General features: G+C 33.5%; 1 long non-coding RNA gene across 2 annotated transcripts; it reads right to left on the bottom strand.

Moving 5' to 3' along the window:
• Positions 1-312: 312 nt before the first annotated feature.
• Positions 313-2,208, bottom strand: LOC108675747. Of its 2 annotated transcripts, none has more exons than XR_001931128.2 (3): positions 1,332-2,208; positions 1,051-1,145; positions 313-351 (listed from the first exon to the last, which is right to left on the bottom strand). It is a non-coding gene; the product is annotated as an uncharacterized LOC108675747 (long non-coding RNA). The 2 variants fall into 2 exon arrangements; XR_001931129.2 differs by having other exon boundaries at positions 317-340.
• Between the last annotated feature and the right edge of the window lie 5,745 nt (positions 2,209-7,953).

The following is a 7,953-nucleotide window of genomic DNA, read 5'->3' as shown; positions in this document are numbered from 1 at the left end:
AGGTTGCTTTTGTGAAATATTTGTGAAATATTTTGAAATAAATTAAGTTGCTTTTGTTTCTCATGAACAAGAGGCACAGGCAGGAGGAACCATGAGTGTCCATAGCGCCAGACATGATGTAGCAGACTCAGCATGCAGACGCCGCAGCCAGCCGCACAACACCACCAGTAGAAACTCACCTTGGCAATGCTCTCCAGCTCACTGAAACCATATTTTCATGCTTAATACATAAAATTACTGCAAAAAAAGCCAAATTATCCAGATAAAAAAGCAGTCAATGGCAAACATTTTTTCAAAGAAATTTTGCCGAATGGAGCCTGGACCAGCTCTTCTTCAGCGCCTGAGGGGAGCCTGGACATATATAGTACAGGTATACATAGAAGTATACAGCTCTACTCCTATGAGTATATAGCTATACTTGTCATATGTATAGCTATACAGCATATGACATGAGTACCTATACAGCTATAGTTCTATGAGTATACAGCCATATTGTTTGTCATACGTATAGCTATATGAATAAAAAATAATTTCAATGAAATACGTAAGCATCACACATATATGAAAAACTAGGACTTACATTTCAAGTAAAAGCAATGGGTATGATGAAAACATGAAGTGCAATCAACAGATGCTTTACGATATAAATACATACGATAAATTACGATTAGGTTGCTTTTGTGAAATATTTGTGAAATATTTTGAAATAAATTAAGTGCACAGGCAGGAGGAACCATGAGTGTCCATAGCGCCAGACATGATGTAGCAGACTCAGCATGCAGACACCGCAGCCAGTCGCACAACACCACCAGTAGAAACTCACCTTGGCGCTATGGAGTTTCTATAGTTTCTATATATATAATATCCTTCTGCTCCACTGTATTTTGAGTTTATATTAGTGGATTATTTCCTGGCAGCGGATTAGTATATTACAGCTGGTTAACCTCCAAAAGCAGCTTTGTGTATGAATAACAACAGTTAATATACAAATATATATCCAACAACAATATATTAATAATATCCAACAACTTTTAATATATATCCAAATACCTATTAACCATGTTCATCATTTTCTTCCTGGCATCAGGATCCATCCAGCAGTTTACCTTCCTCTGAACGCTAACATTCGTCCGCTCTCTATCTCACTGAAACCATATTTCCATGCTTAATACATAAAATTACTGCAAAAAAAGCCAAATTATCCAGATAAAAAANTGAATTTTAGCTTACAATCACAATGATAAAAAGTGGATGCAACTATTTCCTTTCATTAGAGTTAACACAACCACTTAATTGTATCTATAATATTTAATAATGTACATAAAACTTACAGACCAGTCATGAGTACAGCAATGATGACAAAATCAACAGAACCCCAGAAAAGAGCAGAAGATGATAACTTGGATGCAGACTTGTGAGCCAAAGCCTGCCAGACAATGCTGTCCTGGCCATAAGAGCCATCATAATTAGAACATTAATGGTAAATTATTGCAAGTATTAATTGAGTGAATTGGGTTTCGCAATAAGGTACTTAGAGCTTAAATTTAAGATATTTCGTGGCCAACTTAAATATTCCAGTGGTTTACAACGATTTCAATTGAAAAAATATACTTTAAGTTACGTGGCATTCGAATGTAATGTAGCCTGGTAGTTTGATTAAATTAGGACGCCCACACCCCCAGATATTGTTGTCAAACTCCTATCCATTACAATTCTGAAAAAAAAGAGTATTTAATCAACTTATATAAATAAACAACTTCTCAATTTGAAATAAAAATGTATAAATTATCTTATAGCTATATTATTAAAGCTCATACATTGATAAAGACTGTAAAGTTTGGCACAACATATATTGAGGACACTGTAGCAGGTGTCTCCATAAATTGCAATTTACAATCAATATAGCAATGCATGATGATAGGCCAAGATATATGTGCATTACGATCAATATGGATAATGCATGATGATTGGCACAGACTTACATGCATTAGGATTGCTACAAGTGACAGATACAAGCAATCAAAACAAGCAAGAGATCAATGCTGTTGATTGTTGATTGTTGTTTTGATGATTGATCAATGGCACTGTTGATCAATCTTGTGGCGACAGAAGCTCGCTGCCACTCACGCTGCCACTCACGCTGCCACTCACGCTGCCACTCACGCTGCCACTCACGCTTGGCAGCACAGCCCGCATGCTGATCACCACGCCTGCCATGAACCACAGGTAAATTCACCACCAACTTCACTTACTTGTAAAGACCAGACAAAATTTTGGATGGGTTAACCCACATTCAAATTTATCAACTTAAAAAATCAAACAATGCCCTGAACCTGCTACGAAACATAGGTCAACTCGCCACCGAATTTGCGCGCTAAGACCAGACAAAATTTGGATGGATTAACCATCCTAGAAATTTATCAACTCAAGAAATCAGAAAATTCTTTGAATAGAGAATATGAGCACTAAATGAATTACAGCTACTCTGTCATAACCATACACTCAAATGGAGTATAAAAATAACTAATAATTGAGGCGAAATTTTTGCATCACTAACCATTTTATGATAAGAGCTATTAAAATTGTGAATTCCTAGATATTTATCATCAGTGAGAGAAAAGACTAATACTACGTATATCAAAAACCAATAGCCATAGGTACCAAGTTTATCGCGAATTTAAGAGCAAAGAAAACAACCAAAAAATTTACTTTTTTCACAGGAACATTCTCACAAATAATTAAGATAAATTTTACTGCCAGTTTTCTTGCTAATATATACGTAGTTAATTTCAGTTGTAAGCACTGAAATGATATTGATCATAATATCATTTAATAATGAATTGTTATAGATATAGAACTATTATAGAATTATATATATAATTTAATGTAATTATTAAAGACAATAACCGAGCAGCATGATGAGCCAACCCAGTTGAACAGGAATGCAGTTCATTCTTTAGACAGTACTTTTGTGTATCAAAATCTTGAAGCCATGATTCAGTCAATAAATTTATTGATTGAAATAATGAAATGAAAGACAATTTCATTATTTCAAACAAAACACAATACAATACAATACACAAATCAATACAATACACAATACAATTTCAAACAATATGAGTGACAAAACAAATACAAAACAATTGGACAACAAGAGGTTACTAAAAATAAGCAGCAAGAAGTAAAATTTGAATTATTGTGTCCTTTACATCAAGTGGTGAAGAAAAAGTGGATTACTTTACAGTGTGAGGAGGCATGAGAATGTGGTCCGATTCCAGTTGAGCCTCCACAGCTTTGATGCGCTGCACTTCCTCATACGAAGGGGGTTCTAGCCTCTAGGCCTGCTAGATCTCCACCCAATCCAGCTCCTGGCCAAAACATTCAATAATAATTAAAATGAAACAATGCTAAGAAATAAAAAATTCTCACTAGTCAAAAAACAGGAAGTTCTCATGAAATAAAGAATTTTTTTACAAGTGAACACTCATTGAATGTTTCAATGAAAATATCTTTATAAACTGCAAAAGAGTGACCTTGTTTCATATCTAAACTAAAGGGTGTCAAATTTTTGTATTCCTGCCAGGGTTTTGTCAAACATATGTATGTCTCCAGTTAAAGTATCTGGAGTATTCAACACCTCTAACATAAAAAGTGTTTTTCCATTGAACAATCTTTCAAATAATATTGCTCACATGCAACAATCTCAATCTGTATGATGCATTCTTATCAATCTCTGAATTTCCATTAATCAAATTAGAAGTGATAGCTAAGAAGACACATCATTGGTGTGGACAATATTATTTGTAAATCTGTAAAGTAGATCTAAAAATATAAAAACATTACATTTTTTATAAATACCTGAAAGGCTGATGTTGCACATGGGTCCATCAATGGCCACAATTGTCGAGTGGCCGTCACTACATTCACTGTAGTGAATGTAGTGACTACATTCACTGTATGGTGGAGGTGCTGACATGTCAACTTTGGGGGGTCCCAACTCCTCTATTGAATACATAGAAGTTTACTTTCAATGGCAGTAAAATTTGACCAATTCTCATTGAACATTTTTACAGTTGTACAAAAAAATGGCAGGATCAACTTTATAAAAAAATACATATATGTACATATAAATATATTTATTTACAATTAAATGTGCAATGCATGCTAGTAGTGCTCATCACATACAATTAGAGAATAGTATTGCTGTAAATAATTTGTGAAACAAGTTTATATAATAGATGAATTGATTATTATATTATACAAGAAAAATACCTACAACAAAAATTCTTCTTATGACAATGTATTGAAAAATGTACTATGATTAGTCCCTGAGATATGGTAGGTAAAGAAATGTACACGAAATAAATTTCATTTTTTTACACATGTATTTTTCCTATGAGTATAGGTACAGCTATACTTGTCATATGTACAGTTATACAGCGTATGACACGAGTATACAGCTATACTTGTCATACATATAGCTATATGAATAAAAAATAAAATAAATAATAAAAATTAATAAATTGAAATAAATAATAATTTCAAGTGAAAGCAATGGGGTACGATGAAAACAAAGTGCGATCAACAAATTTTTTATGATATAAATACATATCTGTCCCTTATTACCCCTCCTCTCCCTTATTACCCCTCCTGTCCCTTATTACCCCTCCTGTCCCTTATAACCCCTCCTGTCCCTTATTACCCCTCCTGTCCCTTATTACCCCTCCTGTCCCTTATTACCCCTCCTGTCCCATATTACCCCATTTGACGGTAGTGTTGAGAGAAATGCTATCACTGTAAAAAAATTACAAACAGTAAAGATCATCAAAAATTCGCAGAAGTTAGACCTGACAGTTGAATTTGAACTATCGCTCTCCCCCGTTTTCTTCACTATTGTTTAGTCAAATAGAAATTTTCCTCTTATGTTGTATGATGTAAATATATTACCTTAATAGCAACTATAGTTAACTCACACACTGTTAGAAAAATTACCGTTAACAATATTACCGGCGTTTCATTGGCCGGTCGGCACAAGAAAAGAAACACCGTTTCACCATTTTTATTCTAATTTAACACCAGAAATCCATAAAACATTTGATAAAATGGCGAAACAGTTTATTTTTACAGGGCGACCGGCCACTAGAACGCCAGTGGGACCGTTTTTTCACCGTTTTTTCTAACAGTGTATGATAACCATGAATGGCTTGATTAACATGGCTACTGACATACAGCCTGAGCTGATATGCTGCTACATTCATGCAACTTACCTGCTTCAAGCATCAGTTGTTCAGTAACATTCAAATATTTCATAATATGAACTGTCCATTGAGTGCAGGTCTCAAGTCAAACTCTTCAATGCTTTCACCACTGCACCATGATCACTCAAAATTCTGAAAAAGAATATTTGTAATTAAATTTTAACTAAAAGAACTTTCTATCAAGTAAAATGTAAAAAAAAAATCACCAGAAATGTTTTCAATGACAGCTTGAAACATAATCTTACCTCCTTGTAATCAATCTTGTAAGTCAATAAATCCCATAGCTTCCAGACTAGAACTTTCTCTTCCATAAACTTATTTTTATTAACCTTGTAATTTACCAACCTTATATAAAATTGCTGTTTGTAGTCTTCAGAAGAGGCTAACAAGCCTATAACACATGAAATGATAGTTGCTAGTAGAAGAATTAACTAGAAAAAGTAAGACAAATGCAGTAGAATCAGTAAGAAAAGACAAAGCCGTAGTTACACTAAAATGCATTGATAGAATGTTATAGGAGGTCCAACGTAAGGTGCTAAATACAATAATTCAAGTGAAAAGGCAAATTTTGATCCAGTAAGTAATGTGGCAGTCAGGTCAGCAATGAAGCCTATGACAATTGAGGTGCAAATAAAGGGCTTTAGAGGTATGCTAAACCAAAAAAGTGATACAACATACATCAATATGATTTTAGTACCTTTAAAATCCATGCTTTTGGAACTGTAACTGAAAATAACAGCAAGTTAGAGCAGACATTGCAATTTTCCCAGAAAACCACTACAGGGGTGAACCTAATCTAAAGTTTTCCCTACACTAATAAAGAAAAACTTCTTATATTGTAACAAATTTTTAAAACCTGATCATTGATGCTAAAAAATTCTAACAGAATTGAAAAAGGCATTACTTTCAAACCCAAACTATATCAATTAGTAATGGCATCAGAAAAGGTAATTGGGAAAATTGAAGTCTTATTCATAATTTAGTTTAGAATTGATACTTTGAGGTCATTTATTAATAATTTGATCATTCGACCAAAATATGACACCAATGTTCTAGCAGGACAGAGAGGCAAGTTAGGAATTGCTGTGGTTGCTCACAACATCAAAAATACACCACACTGTTAGAATAAATATAACTCAGTACTCACTGCAGTGAGTGACAGAGAGCGCATTTTCTCGTCGACGAAAACTTGAGGTCACGGACGGACGGACAGACACACAGACGGACATGGCGAGCACAATAGTGCATTTTTCCATAAATGAGAAAATGCGCTAAACAGGCCAAAAAACGATCCCACTGGCATTCTAGTGGCCGGTCGCCCCGTGAAAATAAACTGTTTTGCCGTTTTTATAAGATGTTTTACGGATTTCTAGTGTTAAATTAGAATAAAAACGGCGACACGGTGTTTCTTTTCACGTGCCGACCGGCCACTGAAACGCCGGTAATACCGTTAACGGTCATTTTTTTAACAGTGCACATGTTCATTGACATGTTCTTTCTAGACTCACAAATTGCTTTTACTCCTGCTGGGGAGAACAATGCTGGCAGAGGCAGACTCCCTGCCATGCTTCACCTTCAGGATGATGCAGTCTTGGGCAATACGAAACCTTCTTGCTATCTCATCTTTAGTAATCTGAAATTCAAATGATAATCAAAAGATGAAGATTCTAAGGAAAAACATTAGTTAAAACATTATTGTTATACTCTAAAAAAGAACAAATTGAAATTAATTACAGTCATTGTGACTGTAGATAAAAAATAAGTTGCATTAGTTGATTTATGAAAAACAATCCAATCATGAACTACCTGTTGAATAATAGTTATCTATAGGCAAGTCAGATGTAGACATTGGGACAAAATACTATATAATTTAATACAATATAATAATTATATAGGTAATATATATAATTATATAATATTTAATACTATAGTCATCAACACAAATAAAATTCCACCTCAATTATTTCTAGATTTAATATATTAGGCCCACCAAAAAAATTGCAAAAATACATGAAGAGGAGAAATTTACATTTTGAAGATTTTTCAAAACTTACCATTTTTGATGAGCTTGAAACTTTCTAACAAATTATTGTCAACTACAGCTACAATAGGCGTTTGTTTCTATAATGCTCATGTGTAACAACGCATTGTTAGCCGTGACATTTCAAAACTGGCACTCTGAGATAAACTAATATAAATGCAAAAATGACACAATTGATTACTGGAACTTTACAAGCAAAATCAAGGAATCTGACAAATTAGGAATAAAAGATAAATAATAATTGCATAACTTTTTGCCATTAATAATGCAATAGAAGAAGACAAACTAATTACTGGTTAATATAGAGTTAGGCCAATACAGACCCGCAAGGGCTAAACATTTAGGAGTTAACTTACTAAATAAGGTAAATTTGCAACATATATGGTCAAGGGTGCCATTAGAGACATGAAGTCAGTGTGTAACCCTGCTTCTACCTGTGGCTTTTTATTTTTCAGTATTTCTTATTCATTTTATACTTTTTTATTCCTTTAATTCTTTTTTATTCATTTAATACTTTATTTGTTTAAAACTTTCTTATTTGTTTAATAATTTCTTATATGTTTAATAAACTGTATGTTGAATGTCAACCACTGCTTAATTTCTTTTGTTCTTTTAATTATTTATGTACATCTTGATCATAATTTGATCTTGGCA

The sequence above is a fragment of the Hyalella azteca genome, unplaced genomic scaffold, assembly GCF_000764305.2.
Source record: "Hyalella azteca isolate HAZT.00-mixed unplaced genomic scaffold, Hazt_2.0.2 contig16868, whole genome shotgun sequence".
NCBI classification, from domain to species: Eukaryota; Metazoa; Arthropoda; class Malacostraca; order Amphipoda; family Hyalellidae; genus Hyalella; species Hyalella azteca.
This window is presented reverse-complemented; position numbering and strand designations above follow the sequence as displayed.